Source organism: Hemitrygon akajei, unplaced genomic scaffold (assembly GCF_048418815.1).
Source record: "Hemitrygon akajei unplaced genomic scaffold, sHemAka1.3 Scf000112, whole genome shotgun sequence".
In the NCBI taxonomy this organism is placed as follows: domain Eukaryota; kingdom Metazoa; phylum Chordata; class Chondrichthyes; order Myliobatiformes; family Dasyatidae; genus Hemitrygon; species Hemitrygon akajei.
This window is the reverse complement of record NW_027331998.1, coordinates 1,427,512-1,447,681: the sequence shown is the minus strand read 5'-3', so window position 1 is coordinate 1,447,681 and position 20,170 is coordinate 1,427,512. Positions and strand designations below refer to the sequence as shown.

At 47.8% G+C, this 20,170-nt stretch overlaps 1 non-coding gene across 1 annotated transcript; it reads left to right on the top strand.

Moving 5' to 3' along the window:
- Window positions 1-9,601: 9,601 nt before the first annotated feature.
- trnak-uuu (transfer RNA lysine (anticodon UUU)) lies at window positions 9,602-9,674 on the top strand. The gene has a single exon. It is a non-coding gene; the product is annotated as a tRNA-Lys (tRNA).
- Window positions 9,675-20,170: the final 10,496 nt, after the last annotated feature.

Sequence of the window (20,170 nt, the reverse complement as noted above, 5' to 3'; positions counted from 1 at the left end):
GGAAGGCTGAACGAGCTGGAGCATTTCTCTTCAAAGCTACAGAGCGTGATGCCGGTGTATAAGATTACAGGAGACACAGGGTGGACAACAACACCTTTCTCATCAGGGTGACAGCGGCCAATATGAAAGGACACGCGTTGAAGATGTGTGGAGGAATGTTTAGGTGAGAGGTAAGTTGTTTTTATTTTGAACGATGTGGTGAGTTCTGGGAACGCACTGACGGGATGCTGGTGGCTGACACAATAGGGACATTAAAAAGATACTTGGATAGACAGGTGGACGTAGTGAAAATAGCAGATTGTGGGATGTGTAGGAGAGAATGGTTATATTGATGGCAGAATAGTTTACATAGGTGGGCACAGCATCGTGGGCCTAAGGGCCTGTCGTGTGCTGTACTGGTCTTTCCTCTTTGAACTAATTTGGTGGTAAAATTACCACTAGATGCGTTGAGGAAGGAGATTGAGTAAGTGAAAGGCATCACTTTTATGTCATAAAAATAGAACGGGCTCGTTGGTCTAGAGGTATGATTCTCGCTTTGGGTCTGAATGTACAAGCATGCGAGAGGTCCCGGTTTCAAATCCCGGACGAGCCCCCTGAATGATATATTTTAGAACTTCTGTCAGTGGAGCGTAGGAGAATGAGAGGAGATATTTAGATGAATACGAAATTATGAGGGCGACAGACAGGCGAATTCCTGCAGGCTTTTCCCCTCAGGTTGGGCGAGACGACAACTCGAGATCAAAGCTTTAGAGTGGACGGTGAAATATTCAAGTTTAACGTCTTCATCCAGAGGTCGTGGCGAGCTTGGAACGAGCTGCAGGTAGAATTATAACAATTAAGAGAATTTTGGATAGGTATGTGGATGGGAGAGGTGTGGAAGGCTATGTTCCGAGTGCGGGTGGGTGGAACTAGACAGAAGGGCGGCATGGACTAGATGAGCCGAAGGGTCTGTTTCCGTTCTCTAGTGCAACGTCACTCTATAACTCTATGAGGGATTTGGACTGGCGTAGAATTGGAATGGATGGGAATCGTTGTGAAGCTGTGTGGCCAATTCCTGCTCCTGTGTTCTTGTATTACTGAAATTCAGCTCTATCGGTAGGAACAGGTGTCCTGAGTGTGATACTCTCTACATTGAAGCGAGGTACAGAAAGTGAACATGGGAAATAGTGTTTGAGTGGATGACCATCTTCCAACTTTCTCTGATGTCTGGAGACGTTCCTGCCGAGCAGAGTGTGGCAAACGTAACCCCGTAGTTTCACAAAGGAACCAAGAAACCCGGGGAATTAGAGCAACCCAGGTGTACAGAATTATGAGTGGTATAGACAGGGTTCGTGGAAGCAGGCCTTTTCCACTGTGGTTGGAGCCAGAGGTCATGGGTTAAGGGTGAAATGTTAAAGGAGAGCCGGTGGTTTAATGCATTTGGACTTTCAAAAGGATTTTGGTAAGTCTCCCTAAAGGAGTCTGGCATGGATTGTGGCATTGAATACGGGGCATTGTCAGGTGATAGAGTCGAAGCAGGGAAGAGGGAGATGCGGGCCTTTTGCTGGGAGGAAGGAAGTGACAAGTTGGAATTCGCGGGGTTCGGTCCCCAGCCCAGTTGTTCACTGTGTACGGCGATAACTTTGAAGCTTCAGTACAGAATTTAAAGATTAGATTTATTTGTCACGTGTACATCTAAACTTCGGGTGAAATTCATCATCGGTGTCAAATTGAATCAGTGAATATTGTGCTGGGGACAGCCCGCAAGTGTGCAGCACCAACATAGCGTGCCAGCAACTCATCAACCCGAACCAGTACGTCATTGCAACGTGGGAGGAAACCGGATTACCCGGAGGAATCCCAGGCGGTCGGGGGTAGAACGTACAAACTCCTTTCGGTTAGCAGTGGAAATTGAGTCCCGATCTTACAGCGGCTGCTCGAATAGCCTGACGCAAACCGCTCCACTACCGGGTCATGTTGTGGACACATTGCCTGTCTGCGGACGGCATGAAACTGCACTGTTGCTGGTGGGATAGGGAGCAGTGAGCAGGACACAAACCGTCTCCGATACGGTCCATTCAGGACTGGTGAACGGGCAGATGTGTACCAGATGTGGACGGTGATAACTGAGAGGCTAGTCTTCATTCTTACAAACTAGAAACCAGATTATTAATGACGTGAGGGAAATGGGTCACGAAAATGAAATGGGACCCGCGTGTCCGTGTACACGAGGCAGGGACACAAGAGATTCTGCAGATACCGGAAACCCAGAGTAACACGCACTAAATGCTGGCGGATCTCAGCAGGTCGGGCAGCAGCATCTATGGAGAGGAATGAATAGTCATCCCTTCCTAACCAGACCCTTAATCCGGGCTGATAAGGATTCGGAAGCAGCGAGCACTTGGGGAGACATGTGGGAGGCCATGCTTTATTGCCAGAGGGAATGCGTACAGGAAAGTCCCAGCGCAGACCCACAGGGCCTTTGTGAGACCCCACGGTGCGCAGTATCACCGTTTTATCTATGGAGAGGTGTTCGGTTCATGGCGAGGATGCGAGCCGGTCTGTTCGCCAGTTGTCTGTCCGAGCGGAGGATGAGAGACCGGGCCGATCATTCTGAGCTGTACCCACCGTGAGGCGGGATGTCAATGACACCCTTCAAAGTCCAACATGTCCCGATACGATGGAAAGTGGTCCCGACTTTCACCGGAGGTTGACAGGTTCCTGATGAGTCAGAGCGTGAACGGAATGAGGAGAATGGGATTGGGATGAATCAGCCACGATGGAATGGCGGAGCAGGTCTGATGGGCCGAATGGCCTCATTCTGTTCCTATGTCTTATGGTCTCGGAATGGACTCCAAACCTAGGGGTCACATCGTCAAGATATTTACAAACATGACGTATATGACCACAGGAGCGCACGACCACAAGGCACAGGAGCAGAATTCGGCCATTTGGCCCATCGAGTCTGCTCCAATATTCAATCATGGCTGATCCGTTTCCCCCACCTCAGCCACACTTCTCGGCCTTCTCTATCAGACCATAAAATGGAGATCGGGACTCATCTCCCCACCGAGAGGGCAGCGGATCTAAGAGTTCCGTACGAGATGATGAGGCATAGATCGAGTCGGTGGGAAAGTACACTTTCCCAGGGTGTAAATGGCTTGCAGAAGGGGTATAATTGTAAACTGCTCGATCGGAGGAAAGTTTGGCTGGGGTGGGGGGCGAATGTCAGAAGTGGTTGGTGTGTGCGTACCGGTAGTAGTGGTAGAGGCAGATATATTAGAGGAATTTATGAAGCTCACAGCTACATACAGAAATGACAGACAAATACATGTCCAGTCCTGCCGAAGGGTTTCGGCCCGAAGCGTCGGCTGTACTCTTTTCCATAGATGGTGCCTGGCCTGCTGAGTTCCTCCAGCATTTTGTGTGTGTTGCTCGGATTTCCAGCGTTTGCAGATTTTCTCTTGTTTGTAGCGAGGGAGGGTTAGGTTGGTCTTGGAGTACGTTTAAAGGCCGGCACGACATCGTGTGCCGAGGGGTCTGTGCTGTGCTGTGTTCTCCAGGTGTTGCCAAGGGCAGATTGTCCTCCCCACACTTTGCTGCGGTTGTTTGGTGTGTGGGCCTTCAGATGCCCGGGGGTCGGGCAGGTGATCCCGGGGTCGCTCAGGTGGCCGAGGCGCCGATGACCCGAAGCAGCGAGGTGATCGGATACACCGCCGCGCTCTTCAGCTGCTCCCGGAACCTGGACTGCGTCGCCGCGTAAATGAACGTGTTGGTGCAGCAGCTGACGGTCCGCAGCATAAACCCGAGCAGCGTAAAGATGAACTGTGAGTCGTTCCTCCCGGCCCCCCGCCGTCCCCGTGATCTGATAGTAGACGAATTCCACGACGTGCGTCAGCCACAGGAGGATGAAGCTGCCGGAGAGGGTGAAGAGTAAAACTATAGACCTCCTCCTGCTCTCCATCTCCGGGTCGCTGCGGTTCTCCCCATTCCTCTGACCCCGCAGCCCCTTCCGGACCCGGCTGGCCACCAAAATGTGCCTGACTGTCAGAGCGTTGAGCAGCAGAATGACAGCGAAAGGGAGAAGCGGGGTTAAAACCGTGTTGAACCAGTCATACCCCATCCAGCCTGGTTCGGTAAAGAAAGCGATCATTGGGTAGCAGCCCCGCGGCACATTGTCGATGATCACTCTCGGTACATACGTGAAGTAGTAAGGGACATTTTTCAGACACAGCAGAACGCCGGTTGTCCCCAGGACCACCGCCGCAGTCTCCCCGGTGCAATATTTTGTTTTCAGCCGCTGGCAACAGATGGCAACAAACCGATCGAGTGTGAAAGTGACGGTGAACCAGACGGAGCAGTCGGCGGCGGAGCGACGCAGCACGGTGATGACACTGCACACCGGGGTTATGTTGAGGAAGCACTCCGGGAAATAATGGAAGTTGATCCGGTACAGAATAACCTCGGTGAGGATCAGCATCAAGTCCGCCGCCGCCATGGCGACCAGGTAGCGAGTGGTGCAGGTGGAGAGACCGCACTTTCCCCGGGACAGGATGGCAATCGCCACTAAATTCACTGGAGGGAGAGAGCAGGGATCAGAACGGGGGAAGTAATGAACTCGTGTTAGAGCACACAACATACACTCGGTGTCCACTCTATTAGGGGCACTGGTACCCCTGCTTATTAACACAAATATCTCATCAACCATTAAGCGTTTAAAAACATGCAGACATGGTCGAGAGCCTCTGTTGATGATCAGCTGGTGTTGGCCGAGTATTTTAGAAACTGCTGTACTGCGAGGATTTTCACGCACAACAACAGAGAATGGCGCGGAAAGAAAACATCCAGCGAGCAGCGGTTCTGTGGGCGAAATCGCCCCGTTATGGGGGGGGGGGGGGGTGTGAGATAAGAACGGATAAACTGTTCCAAGCGGACAGAAGGGCGACAGTAACTCAAATGGCCACGCGTTACAACAGCGGTGTGCAGAAGAGCATCTCTGAACACACAAAACGACAATCTCTGAAGTGGATTGTGTGTCTTCAGGCTCTTGTACCTTCTCCCCGATGATAGCAAAGAGAGCGGGAAATGTCCTGGGTGCTGGGGGTCTTAATGATGGATGACGCCGTCTGGACTCATCGCATATTGATAATGACTTCGCTGGTGTTCAGACTGGTGCCCGTGATGGAGCTGGCCGTGTTTACAACTCCACAGCTTCTTTCCCGAATGTGTGCCGTGCCCCCTCACCCACCCACCCGCGACGAAAACCAGACAGTAATGGAGCCAGTCAGAATGCTCTCCACGGTCTATGTACTCTTTAGACATTTACGGATGTTATACAAATCTTTGGTGACGTAGCAGATCTCCCCAAACTCGTGAAATATGATCGTAATTGTATCAAAATATTGGGCGCAGGGTAGAACTTCAGAGATGTGGATACCCAGGAACTCTGCCCATCGAAATCGAAATTCCCGGTTGGCCGGGGCATGAAGGGATTCGGGGAGAAAGCAGCACATTGGAGCTGAGAGGGAATGAGGATCAGTCATGATGAAATGGCAGAGAAGACTCGATGGGATGAACGGCCCAATTTTGCTCCTATAGTTTATGGTTTTATGGTCCTATGGAACAGTTTTGCCGAGGCTCTCTTCAGATGCATTTAAGATGCCATCCTCCTGCTGTCAAAAGTTCCCTCAATGAGGGACAACGTGACGGGGATGGTGTCACCGCTTGCTGCGCCGGAGTGACTGTTGTCAGTGAGTGATGCGCTTTCCCACGAGTTATGACGTCAACGCGCACACCGGCTGGTCAGACATGACCTTCCTCCCACACAGCAACGCTGGCCTTTTCTAGTCTCTGCCAGGTATCTGTGCGCTCTTTCCTTATAAAGAAGCGAACTCTACACCTGTGGCTGATCCCAGGCTAAATGATCACCAGTTACCCGCGCTTTCTCAGTCTCTCACTTCCTCCCTCTCCAACAGAACGATATACTTCACACAGACATAGCAGCAAGAACCATTTTGTTGTGAAATATATGGGGATGCTGGAGGTATCATTTTTGTATAGAGTGGTGAGTATGTGGAACGGCCTGCCACGGTTAATCGTGAATATAAAATTGAACGTAGAACATTTCTACGCAATACAGGCCAATCGGCCCACGATGTCGTGCCGACCTTTTAACTTACTGCAAGATCATTCTCCCCTTCCCTCTCACAATGCCCACCATTTCTCGTTCATGTTTGTGCCTAGCCTGGGGATTCTTAAACACTCCTTGTGTATCTGCCTCTAACATCATCTCTGGCAGAGTGTCTCACACAGTCACCGCTCTCCGTGAAATTAGCTCCGACATCCTCTTGCATTTTCCCTCAAACACTTTAAAATTCTGCTCCTCGTATATTCCATTTCCACCTTGGGAAAAAGTCTCTGAATATCCACTTGCTCTGTGCCTTTTCTCATCTTGCACCCCTCTGTCAAGTCTCCTCTGATCGTCCTTCTCTCCAAGGGGGAAAAAATAACACCTAGCTCACACAACCGTTCCTGTAAGGGATACTCTATTCCAGGGTGAATCCCAGTAAATCTTCCCTGCATCCTCTCGAAAGCTTTCACGTCCTTTCCGTAACGAGGTGACTAAAACCGAGCGAAATATTCCAGGTATTGCTTTAGTTCTTGTCTTTACCGTTTCTGTGTTAACTTTTATAAAATCACACCCGGAGTAACAGTAATTGAATGGTGCGTTCACTTCCCAGGAACACCGATGACGGCGATGATAACATAGACTATTTTCTCAACACTGTAATAGATATACAGCATTTCGTGCGTGAAGTGGTGTCCAACCTGCAGGTAACCCTTTCCGAATGAAACTTCGGGGCGCTTCAGAGCCGAAGGCTTTATAGCCATTGAGATTCCCACAGGGACATGGAAGGTTCAACAGTTAAAAATAGTGATTTTGGACATGCGAGTTAAAAATAAAACATCGGCCGGGCGAATTCCCTGCTGGGATTTTCATTTGCTTGATTCAGAGAGTTAATTGCGAAACTACAAAGAGTGGAAAATATGGCACATTTAAGAGAGAGTATTTAGAGTTCTTCCAGCCATGAGAATATTGTTGCAGGGTCAGTGACCCGTCTGCTGTTGTTGCCTCAAGTCCTGTAAACTAATCCACTCAGCTTGGCAGGAGAGACGTGGCTCATCCCTGTTCCCATTCCCTTGTGTTCCTGTAATTTGGACATTAAAGAGGATAGAGGACAACGAATGTCTTGAGTTTATGCTGCAGATACCAAAGAACTAATTGTGGTTAAAGTCAAAGTCAAAATAAGTTCAGTATCCAAGGACATAACTGTCTCCCTACACCGTCTTGAGATTCGTGTTCTTTCAGGAGAAAACAAAGGAATACAATAGAATTAATGTAAACTAAACATAAACAAAGACCAACGTGCAAAGGAAGACAAAATAGAACAAATAAAAATAAAAATATGAATCAATAATACTGAGAATATGATGTTGGAGTCGTTGGAAGTTGGGTCTCCAGGTTGTGGAGTTAGTTCAGAGTTGCGGTCAGTGACGTTATCCACACATGCCGGATGGTTGGACGTTGTGGAAAGTCGTTTATACCCGGATGAGTATCTGCCACAATCCTTTGCGAGATGGACACGTTCTTAGGGATTGTAGTTCGATAAATGCCTGTCCACGTGACTTCTAAAGTTGTAAATTTGAAAGGGGGTTGCGTGGACCGTGGAACTAATTTGATATATCACGACCATCCAGCGTCCGTTAACAAGCCGAATTACTACTCTGGCTAATGCAACATCCATATACTTCATTCGGTATGTTCATACAATCTATTGATCCGAATGAACTGCAGGTAAAACACTCTCATCAGAGCACCCTCACCCACCCCCCCCCCCCCTCCACACCGAATTAGTATAACTTACTTTCGGTGCCGGTGCCTTTTACATACAACTTGGACGAAACTGTAGATGGGTTGATTAGTATGCTTGCAGGCGATAGCGACAGAAAGACTAGAAGAATCGTGGATAGAGTAGGAAGTTGTTAAAAGACGCAGCAGAGGTAGGGAGGACTCCACTGATTGTCTCTGACCATCGCGGGCGCGGGGACGATAGCACATTCCAATCAAATCGATCATCCACTCCTTCTCACTTCTGACAGATAGTCTCACTGGACAATCTCCAGACGTATTCCCACGAAGTTCCACTTCATCAAAAAAGGAACCCTCACTCTCCTAGAGTTGGCCAGGAAGGATTAAAATATGGAAGAGAACACTGAACTCGAATGGGTCAAGGAGAGTGGAAGTTTACAAACCGATTGTCTTTGTTCTTGCCATGTGGATGAAGGAATGGAGGCTGCCATTTTGTGAAGCTGCTCTGTATCCTCCATTTTGTGAACTGTCTTGTGAACTGCTCTGCTCAGGAGTAGCTGTATCAAAGCGATTTAAAGTGAACTGATTGATAATCCTGACAGTCTGCTGATCTGGAGATCATTTCCAAATAAATGAGCAGAGCCAATGGGAAGCTGACACATATTAGCCAGATTGGGCAGAGTCATTGAGATTGCAGCTCAACTTTTGAACAGATAAGCAGAGTGTAAGAAGATGAGGCTTCGAAAGCAAAACAGCGGCAAATCCGGAGACTAACTATCGCAAGGATTCCCCCATGCCAGATGCTGGGAGAAGAAGAATCCATCGTTTGGCCAATGGGAGATCTCCTATCTCAGTGTTATAAATTGGAGAAATTTCTGCTACAGAGGGAACAGTAGAATTTATGTTTGAGTTGTTGCCAGAGTGAACATGGTTACGTAGAGTTAATAGAGTGCAAGTTTTGATTAATTAATAGTTGTGTAGTGACTTGCCTAACCTGGATTAGATCATGATAATCAGCATCATCTCTACCTCTATCACGAGTGAAGTATCTGTAACCTGGAACAATGACCTGTCAGTATTGCTCATTCTTCATCCGTGATTGTGTTATAACTCCAATATCCCAGTGCCGTGTTCCGATCCATGGCCCGAATCCATCTGCCGTATCCATCACTCCGATATCCCAGTCCTGTGCTCTGATCCATGGTCTGAATCCATCTCCCGTATCCGTCAGTCTAATTGCATTGAAATAAATGCAGCTTCGTCCATCAGACCCTTTCCCTCTTTCTTCCATCCCTGCTTGTCCGATCTCCAGAATTCACTCACTTTGACTTCTTCAATTTCGCACAAATATATCTTCTTCCTGCACGATGGGTCTGAATCCCAGCCCCTGACAGTCCAATTTGAGGCTTGGAATGTTTCAGCGAAGGATAATTATCTTAATCTTTGGGATGAAATACATGGAGTCTAAAAACGTTGGAAGTCGATTGCAGAAAAAAACGTAATGCAGAAACCATCGAGACAGATGTGTGTGTGTGTGAGTGTGTGTGTGTGTGTGTGTGTGTGTGTGTGTGTGTGTGTGTGTGTGTGAGAGAGAGAGAGAGAGAGAGAAAGAGAGAGAGAGTGTGTGTGTGTGTGTGTGTGTGAGAGAGAGAGAGAGAGAGAGAGAGAGAGAGAGAGAGAGAGAGAGAGAGAGAGAGAGAGAGAGAGAGAGAGTGTGTGTGTTTCCAGTATAATTGGTTCCAGTATAACAGAGCCTGGGTAGCTCAGTCGGTAGAGCATCAGACTTTTAATCTGAGGGTCCAGGGTTCAAGTCATTGTTCAGGTGCTCACTTTATATCGCAGGTTGTCTCCTCATCGCTGTATTCAGTTCCATCTCATGACAGACAGCTTTACCACTCCAAACGCATTGAAATGTCCGGGGGAACTCTTCACTCACAGCGGGCTGAGAGAGTGAAACCAGCTTCCAGCGGAAGTGATGGATGCGGGTTCGGTTTTAGCACTTTCGGGAATTTTGCGTAAGTACATGACTGGAGAGTGTGTGAGGGGGGCAATTGACCAAGTGCAGGTCCTTGGGAATAATAGTCAGAATAATAGATCAGTGCGGACTAAATGGTCTAAGCCTGTTTCTGTGCCGGTCCCCGTGACTCTGATTTCCAGAGTGGGTGATTTAGTAGTCAGTGTAATTATGCAGAAAGTACTCACATTGGTATTAACCCTATATTTCAGATTCAGTTCATCCATTGCCAGTCCAGAGGACACGGCGCATGTATCTGGCTGACCTTTGACATACCACGTCAGCACACAACACTCCATATTGGGCCTTTACCAGCGTCTTATACAATTTCACCCAAACATCCCAACTCCCGCGCTCTCTACTCTGATTTGTGAAGCCAATGTGCATGTTTCCACTGTGAGAGTCACTGGGATCTGCAGTGAGCCGACAGGCCGCGTCGTCCCGAACTCCACTCTAAAGAGCATCCAGATTATTGATTATACATTACTGAAATAGAACTGAATCTGACACAAGACACACGGCCCTTCGCGATCAAGCCGACTTCCAACATAACATATTGTGGGTCAGTGAGCCTCAGCTCAGCAGTAGGAGAGCTACTGGAAGTGATTATTTTGTCTGGGGGTTTCTGTGCATTTGGAATGCATACGGTCAGATGTTGAACAGTCATTATAGTTTTGTGCCATGCAGGGCTTATTTTGATGGCTCACGGCGTGTGCTGAGAAATTAGAAGAAAACATCAATGGTGATTGATGAGATTAGGATAGTGGATGTTTGTGAGGTGTTTCAGTCAATAAAACACAGAAGCGGAACTGTCCGTTCGGCCCATCGAATCCGCTCCGCAATTTCATCATGTATGTTTTATTTTTCCATCTGAATCCCATTATCCCTCCTACTGCCCTTAACCTTTGACGCCTTCACTAATCAGGAGCCTATCAACCTCTGCTTTAAATATGACGTGTAACTTCGCTTCCGTAGCCGACTGAGGCAACAGTTCTACCGATTCGACACTCTCTGGTTTTCTGTCTCGCCCCATCCATCTGCCCACGAACCATTGTTCCCCAAACCGCTTTCACCCATGTACCTACACAAACGTCCCTTCAATCTGACAACTGGATCAATACTCGCACCACCCCCTGAGTGACGAATTTGGGCTCGTGTTTCTATTAAACATTTCACCGTTCACCCGCAACCCGTGACACCTAGTTCTAGTCTAAACTAGCAAGAGGGGAAGGGGGAGAGCCTGCATGGGCCCACCCTATCTCAACCTCCAAATATCTTATATAGCTGCAACATAACATTCCCCAAATCCACACTCTGTGCGCTGACTGATGCAAAGTCTTGGTGGGATGTTGGGTGTACGTGAACAGCAATGTTTGGCAAGGATCGATGACAGAGTCCCTGTTGTTCGTGATAGATTATAAATGACTTGGATGAAAATGCAGATGGACAGGATAACCTTCTCCGCTAGGGACATTCAATGCAAGAATAGAGAAGTAACGTTGCAGCTCACTGAAATTTTGTTCAAGCCGCACTGGGAGTGTTGTGCACATCTCCGAGCGCTCCATTACAGGGAGAGCGTGGTGCCGTTGGTGAGGTTTCAGAAGTGGCTTACTGGGCTGACGCATGGGTGAGACGGTATTCTCTGCAAGGACAGTTTGACAGACACATTTAGGACAGATGCCTACACCTTTACTCGAGGGCCGCTTGCAATTCCCTTCCCTCATATCCCTTTGCTTGCCTTAGTATGTAATCCTTGCCGTTCTTGTTCTTTAACGCGCTTAGCCACTGAGCCTCCACAGACACATTTTGTGCCGTGGATTCCCAAAATTCGCCACTTCCAGTGAAAACAAATCTCTATTCATAGCGACCGCTCATCTTGAGCCTGTGATCGTTGATTCTGTACGCCCCCCGCAGGCGCAACACCCATCTTGCTGCTGGCATAAGAAGACTGGCCGAAATGTTTAGAGTTTTAGAGATAATACAGAGAAATGCAGAAACTGTTATTGGCCAGTTGAGTAACTGTACCTCAGAAGCCGCTTCTTGTCTGGCAGAAGATTGATTCATCGGAAGAACACAGGAATCTGTTGAACAGCATTACATTAAAAGTCAGCATTAGGGATGTTTTTCACTTTATTCCTCCATTTCTAATCAGAGGACCAATGATGGGCACTCGTTTGTGGCTTACCTCCGCCTGTTTATTGGTTGAGTGCGTGAGAATTTCTCGGAACCACATCATCTGTAATACTACAGCCCAAACTCTTCTCTTAGTGCATCGAGAAACACAGAGACGCTTTCCACTACCCTCGGCAGAACTCATACTACAGCAGAAACTCTTCCCTCACTACTTCGAGAAACACAGTGACGCTTTCCACTACCCTCACCAGAACTCATACTACAGCCCAAACTCTTCCCTCACTACTTCGAGAAACACAGAGACGCTTTCCACTACCCTCGGCAGAACTCATACTACAGCCGAAACTCTTCCCTCACTACATCGAGAAACACAGTGACGCTTTCCACTACCCTCACCAGAACTCATACTACAGCCCAAACTCTTCCCTCACTACATCGAGAAACACAGTGACGCTTTCCACTACCCTCGGCAGAACTCATACTATAGCCGAAACTCTTCCCTCAATACATCAAGGAACACAGTGATGTTTTCCACCACCCCGGGTCTATGGTACAGCACTCTACCTTCGCTGAGTGTTAATGGTCAGATGAGATCCGGGTCTATGGTAGAGCTCTCTACCTTCACTGAGGTTTACTGGCCAGGTTTGTTCCAGGTCAATGGTACAGTGCTGAGGTTTACTGGCCAGGTTTGTTCCTGGCCAATGGTACAGTGCTGAGGTTTACTGGCCAGGTGTGTTCCAGGTCAATGGTACAGTGCTGAGGTTTACTGGCCAGCTGTGTTCCAGGTCAATGGTACAGTGCTGAGGTTTACTAGTCAGATTAGATCCAGGTCAATGGTACAGTGCTGAGGTTTACTGGCCAGGTGTGTTCCAGGTCAATGGTACAGTGCTGAGGTTTACTGGACAGGTGTGTTCCAGGTCAATGGTACAGTGCTGAGGTTTACTGGCCAGGTTTGTTCCTGGTCAATGGTACAGTGCTGAGGTTTACTGGCCAGGTTTGTTCCTGGTCAATGGTACAGTGCTGAGGTTTACTGGCAAGGTGTGTTCCAGGTCAATGGTACAGTGCTGAGGTTTACTGGCCAGGTGTGTTCCAGGTCAATGGTACAGTGCTGAGGTTTACTGGCCAGGTGTGTTCCAGGTCAATGGTACAGTGCTGAGGTTTACTGGCCAGGTGTGTTCCAGGTCAATGGTACAGTGCTGAGGTTTACTGGCCAGGTGTGTTCCAGGTCAATGGTACAGTGCTGAGGTTTACTGGCCAGGTTTGTTCCTGGTCAATGGTACAGTGCTGAGGTTTACTGGCAAGGTGTGTTCCAGGTCAATGGTACAGTGCTGAGGTTTACTGGCCAGGTGTGTTCCAGGTCAATGGTACAGTGCTGAGGTTTACTGGCCAGGTGTGTTCCAGGTCAATGGTACAGTGCTGAGGTTTACTGGCCAGGTGTGTTCCAGGTCAATGGTACAGTGCTGAGGTTTACTGGCCAGGTGTGTTCCAGGTCAATGGTACAGTGCTGAGGTTTACTGGCCAGGTTTGTTCCTGGTCAATGGTACAGTGCTGAGGTTTACTGGCCAGGTGTGTTCCAGGTCAATGGTACAGTGCTGAGGTTTACTGGCCAGGTGTGTTCCAGGTCAATGGTACAGTGCTGAGGTTTACTGGCCAGGTGTGTTCCAGGTCAATGGTACAGTGCTGAGGTTTACTGGCCAGGTGTGTTCCAGGTCAATGGTACAGTGCTGAGGTTTACTGGCCAGGTGTGTTCCAGGTCAATGGTATAGTGCTGAGGTTTACTAGTCAGGTTAGATCCAGGTCAATGACACAGTGCTGAGGTTTACTTGCTAGGTTAGATTCGGGTCGATGTTTATAATTTCAAAAAGAAAACGTCCAATGTCGCAAACCTGTGCTGTGCCGGAATGTACAGTTACCGCGTTGTATCTCAATATAACTCAGATAAACAAACACAACAAGTCCCGAATAAAATACAATGGAATGTACAGTTACCGCGTTGTATCTCAATATAAATCAGATAAACAAACACAACAGGTCCCGAATAAAATACAATGGAATGTACAGTTATCCCGTTGTATCTCAATATAACTCAGATAAACAAACACAACATGTCCCGAATAAAATACAATGGAATGTACAGTTATCCCGTTGTATCTCAATATAAATCAGATAAACAAACACAACAGGTCCCGAATAAAATACAATGGAATGTGCTGGTACGGAAGCCAATGTGAATGAATGATGTTGAGGGAGATGTGGACGATAGTATCAAGGAGGGGGCCGTTTTCCTAATGTTGACGTCAGGCGGGCAGAGCGTGTTCTGAGAGTCAACCAGACTCCAATCGCCGAGATATCGCGTGTTTGGCCACGTTTTCCAGTCCTGGACAAACCTGAGCTAAATATGGTGATACACTCCGCCGACTCCCACCCCCACCCACCCCGGTTCCACTGACCTACATCCGCTTTCTCATTGTGTTCAGTGCTCTAACTTAGGAATGAGTCGAAGGAGGCGAGTAACCGGATATTTCACCACGTTCACAAACTCCTCTCTGAATTTCGACTGCGTCACCCCATAAATAAACGTGTTTGTGCACAAACTTAAGTTCTGTAGCATGTATCCGAGTTGTCCAAAGATATATTCGGAATGGTTGTACTCGCTGGGATTTGTTCCTGCAATGTTATAATATAAATAATCGAGAACAGTTGTTAACCAGAGGAGGATGAAGCTGCCGGATATGGCGAAGAGTAAAATCACAGACCGCCTTCGGCTCTCCATCTCCGGGTCACCCCGACTGCCTTCCTTTCCCCGACCCCTCAGCGCCTTCCGCACACGACTGGCCAGTAAAATATGCCTGACGGTCAGGATGTTGAACAGTAAAATGAAAGCGAACGGGAGCAACGGAGTGACGATTTTATCCAGCCTACTGAAGACCACCCAGCCTGGCTCCGCGTAATAGCTCGGCTTTCGGTCACAGTACCAAGGCACTTGGTTAATGATGATTCTGGGCTCCGATATAAAACCGAAGGGGACATTTTTCAAATAGAGCAGAACCCCCGTTGCCGCTAGAACCACAGCGGAGGTTTTCCCGGTGCAATATTTCGCTTTCAATTTCCGGAAACAAATGGCGACAAAGCGGTCGAAGGTGAAGGCGACGGTGAACCAGACGGAGCAGTCTCTGGACGCGCACATGAAGAAAAAGATCACGCTGCAGATGGGATAGATGTCCAGGAAGGACCCGGGGAAGTAAAAGCTGACGCGCCTCAGTACCACGGCGGTGACGACAGCCAATAGATCCGCCGTTGCCATGGCCACCAGGTAGCGGGTGGTGCAGGTGGAGAGGCCGCACTTTCCCCGCGACAGGATCGTAATCGCCATTAAATTCACTGCAACGAATCAAACAAAATTAAGATGACTAACGGGAAGGTCTCCGTGTCTTATCTCAGAAAAGCAACGCCATATTTTATCAACAAAAATGTGTCTGGCCGCAGGGTAGCGTAGCACGATTACAGTGACATCGACCCAGGTTCAATTCCAGTGCTGTCTGTAGGTAGACTGAATGCATTCATCCCCACCCCCTCACTCCACAAATGTAGGGGGAGGAAACCCGCTTGTCTGTTTGTGCACACTCCCCCCACCCCCTCACTCCACAAATGCAGGGGGAGGAAACCCGCTTGTCTGTTTGTGCACACTCCCCCCACCCCCTCACTCCACAAATGCAGGGGGAGGAAACCCGCTTGTCTGTTTGTGCACATTCCCCCCACCCCCTCACTCCACAAATGCTTGTCCGCTGGTGTTTTCATGTGTGACAATTGAACGGCTGCAGTCACTCACCAGGAACCCCGGTGATGGCGATGGCGATGTAGAAGACTTTCCGGACGCTGAAAAAGATCTCCAACATTTTCTCTTCCACTCAATTCTCCCTTCGCGCTGCAGAGAGTGTCTTTCAATAAATCCCATCGCAGAGCTGTTGAAATTTATACGGACAGAGTCACAAGGGGATAGAGAACTTGCAAAACAGCTACATCAAGACATTTAAAAACATGATGACGAAAGCAGTTTTAAATCCCATGCTGTGTTTTTAATTTGTTTATGAATGTTTCAGTAGAAATATAATATAATCGTTCGGGAAAACAAAACTTCATAGGACAGTCTGATGATTTGAAGGTGAAGTTTTTGCATTGTTGTCAGGTAAAGTGCCATGACGGAGATCGGGAGAGGTAACAGAGACCGAATTAACAACATCATAACGACTAACACTCAATATTTTAAACAGTATAGTCAAAGGTGAGTTTGTTAAGATTGATGTTGAGCCGGCCGGTCAGAGAAGGACAGCAAACCACACACCGGGAACGAATATAAAAGAGAATCCCGAGATATACCGACAGGCGGCGCTGTAATGACAGGGCTCAGAGCCGCCATAGAGGAAAACAAAGCAGCCCAGTGGCACAGCCTGTAGAGCCGCTGCCTCACAGCGCCGGACTCCAGGGTTCAGGCCTTGATTCGGACGCTCCTCTGTGGAGCTTCCAGATTCTCGGTATCCCGGTTTTCCAGCAGATCCTAAAGACGTGCGAGCTGGTCGGTGAATTAGCTGTGGTATATTGCCACTGGTGTTCAGCGGAGTGGTAGAGACTGGGAAGAGATACAACGACGTTCAAAGTGAATTCATTGTCAAAGTGCGTATAGAACCCTGAGACACACTACCTTGCTGACATGCGCATTGAGACACAGAATTAAAAATGAATCAATGAAACGAGACACAAAGTCTGACAAACAGGGCAAAGACAAAATACTATGAATAATAATATGAAACAAACAAGTAAATAAACAATCCTGAGATTAACATAAACAGGCACTGCAGATCCTGAAAATCTGGAGCAACGGGCACAACACTGAGGAAACTCAGCAGGTCAGTCAGCATCTGTGGAGAGGAATAAACAATCGACTTTCGGGGCCCGAGACCCTTCATCAGTTCTAATTTTCCCTGAGAAACGGGGAGGAGATCATGAGAAGGCAAAGGGAAAATCTATTCTATGTATCTAATGCATAATTGCTGGAAATAGATGGCCGGTTTATAAGTTGGTGAGGAAGGCGGGCCTCCTGATCACTGTATGTGAACTCTGTAACATCTGGGACAAATAAGAGAGGTAGCAAGCAAGTACGTTACGTGACTTTTACCAAGAAGACGATTCTACTGGGAGCTGACAAAAGATGGAGTAGTTAATTACACTATCCCGCTATCGTTCTTTCTCCACGCAAACGTCCCAGACCATGATGACTAATTTGTTTATCTGAACAAGACATATTACCCAAGTTTGTCGCATATCACTGTGACCCCTTTCCGTCCATGTCCTAAGTGGCGTTCAAACATCGTAAATATCCTCGCTTTTCCCGGATACTTGTGTGAAAAAGTTTCGATAGGGATCTCCTTTAAATTCTTTCCGTCTGTCCCGAAACCTATGCTGTCTTGCTTTGGCTTCCGTTATCCTGGAGGAAATACTGTGAACCTACAAGTTACCAATACAGCTCGTAGTTTAATATTAAGACCACAAGAACATAATGCATAACAGCAGAATTAGGCCATTAGGTCCACCGAGTCTGCTCTGCCATCTCATCATGGCTGATCCAATCTCCCTCTTAGCTCCAATCTCCCAACTTCGTCCCATGTTCCTTTGTTCCCTGACAAAGCAAGAACCTATCAAACTTTGTCTTAAATATTGTCTGGACCCTGGAGTAGGGATCCAAACGCAGACCCTGTACTGTGCACACAGTGATATTAATTGAGTATCAAATCCCGAGGTGCGAACAAAGTCAGTGTCAATGTTCAGGTAGAGATCAAAACATCCAGAGAAATCCAAAAACAAGAATTGTGAAACAGACAGAGTCGATTTTCAGACGGACGAAGGACAGATACGAATGCTGGAAAGGGTCAGGAAATTTCACTGATACAACCTGACAACAAACAGGTGAAAACACAGGACTGAAATACACTGAGCAATGAACAGAGAGGCAGATGATCGGTGGAGCACAATGGGACACTGGTGACAGCCGTACAGGTAATAGTGAGGAGCAGATGAGAGACGGAGTACTGTGACGAGATTTTAATGTTCATTCACTATGGACAGTTCTTTTAAAGGGAGAGAGGGCGGGCTGCTGATTCAGAGAGAGTAACGAACAGCTCGTGAGCTGCTATGGAAACTGAAGGGCAGAGCTATGTAATGGACAGCTAGCGTTCAGCATGTTTAGATAAATACAAGACCAGCTTGCTTTTTAGACAGACACACGGAAGACACGCAGAAATACAGAGACTTACTTTATGTTAATTTACTTTATTCTCACCAAACAATTGATACTAGAGTGTACAATCATCACAGTGATATTTGTTTCTGCGCTTCGCGCTTCCTGAAGTACAAATCGAAATATAATAAAAATTTAAGTTATAAATCATAATTAGAAAATAAAAAAGGGAAAGTAAGGTAGTGCAAGTTAGGTCCGGAGATTTGGAAGGTACGGCCCAGATCCGGGTCAGGATCTGTTCAGCAGTCTTATCACAGTTGGAAAGAAGCTGTTCCTAAATCTGGCCGTACGAATCTTCAGGCTCCAGAAACTTCTCCCGGAGGGAAGTGGGACAAAAAGTGTTTTGGGTCTTGTCCATGATTATCCTGGCAGCACTGCTCCGACAGCGTGTAGTGTAAAGTGAGTCCAAGGATGGAAGATTGGATTGTGTGATGTGTTGGGCTATGTTCACGATCTTCTGCAGCTTCTTCCTGTCTTGGACAGGACAACTTCCATACCAGGTTGTGATGCACCCTAGAAGAATGCTTTCTATGGTGCACCTATAAAAATTAGTGAGGGGTTTCGGGGACAGGCCAAATTTCTTCTGCTTTCTCAGGCCGTAAAGGCGCAGGTGGGCCTTCTTAGCAGTGGACTCTGCTGGTTAGACCAACTCAGGTCATTTGTGATATTCACCCCGAGGAACTTAAAGCTTTTGACCTTTTCCACCTTCGCACCACCGCTGTAGATGGGGTTGTGCGGTCCTCTACTCCTTCTGAAGTTAACAACTAATTCCTTCGTCTTGCTGACATTGAGGGATAGGTTATTGTTTTCGCACCATGCCACCAGGTTCTTAATTTCCTCTCTGTACTCAGACTCATCATTTCCCAAGATACGTTCTACAATTGAGGTACCATCAGCAAACTTATACATTGAGTTTGATGGAAACTTGGCTACACAATCATGGGTGCACAGTGAGTACAGCAGGGGGCTGAGTACACAACTTTGTGGGGCACCGGTGCTCAGAGTGGTTGTAGAGGAGAGCTTGTCCCCTATTTTTCCAGCCTGGGTCCTATCTGTGAGGAAGTTGAAGATCCAGCTGCAGATCTGAGTGCTAAGACCCAGGTTCCGGAGCTTAGGAATCAGTTTATTTGGAATGATGGTATTAAAGGCAGAGCTGTAGTCGATGAAAAGGAGCCTTACATATGCGTCTTTATGCTCCAGGTGTTTTAAGGAGGAATGTAGTGCCAGAGAGATGGCATCTGCCGTTGAACTGTTACTCCGGTAGGCGAATTGGTAAGCGTCGAGGCTGACTGGTAGGTTATGGTTGATGTGTGTCATAACCAGTCTCTCGAAACACTTCATAGCAATTGATGTTTTTAGAGCCACAGGTCGGTAGTCATTCAGGCATGCCACCTTGCTTTTCTTCAGCACCGATATTATCGTTGCCTTCTTAAAACACGAGGGTCAGCAAACACTCCAGCTCGCTCGCTTGCACTGGCCCGGAGAACCGGTCCCGGGACGCCATCCTGGCCCGTCGACTTCCTTGGATTTACCTTCAGGAAGGCTCTTCTAACGTCTTCCTCGGTGACGATGAATCATGATGCCACCAGGTCCGGTTCATCCAGAGGGGTAGAATCTTGCGTAGAATATGTTAAGTTCGTCAGGAAGAGGAGCGCTACAGTTATTGATATTCCCAGCCTTTTCTTTGCGCCTAGTGATCTCATTTAGACCCTGCCATAGTCTACTGGCATCCCTCTGGTTAGTCTGGGCCTCCAACTTGGCTCGATATTGCCTCTTGGCGCCCTTAATGGCTTTACGGTGTTCACGCCTGGATTCCATGTAGCAACTGGTATCTCCGGACCTGAGAGCCGCAGCTCTAGCCTTCAAAAGGGACTGGATCTTA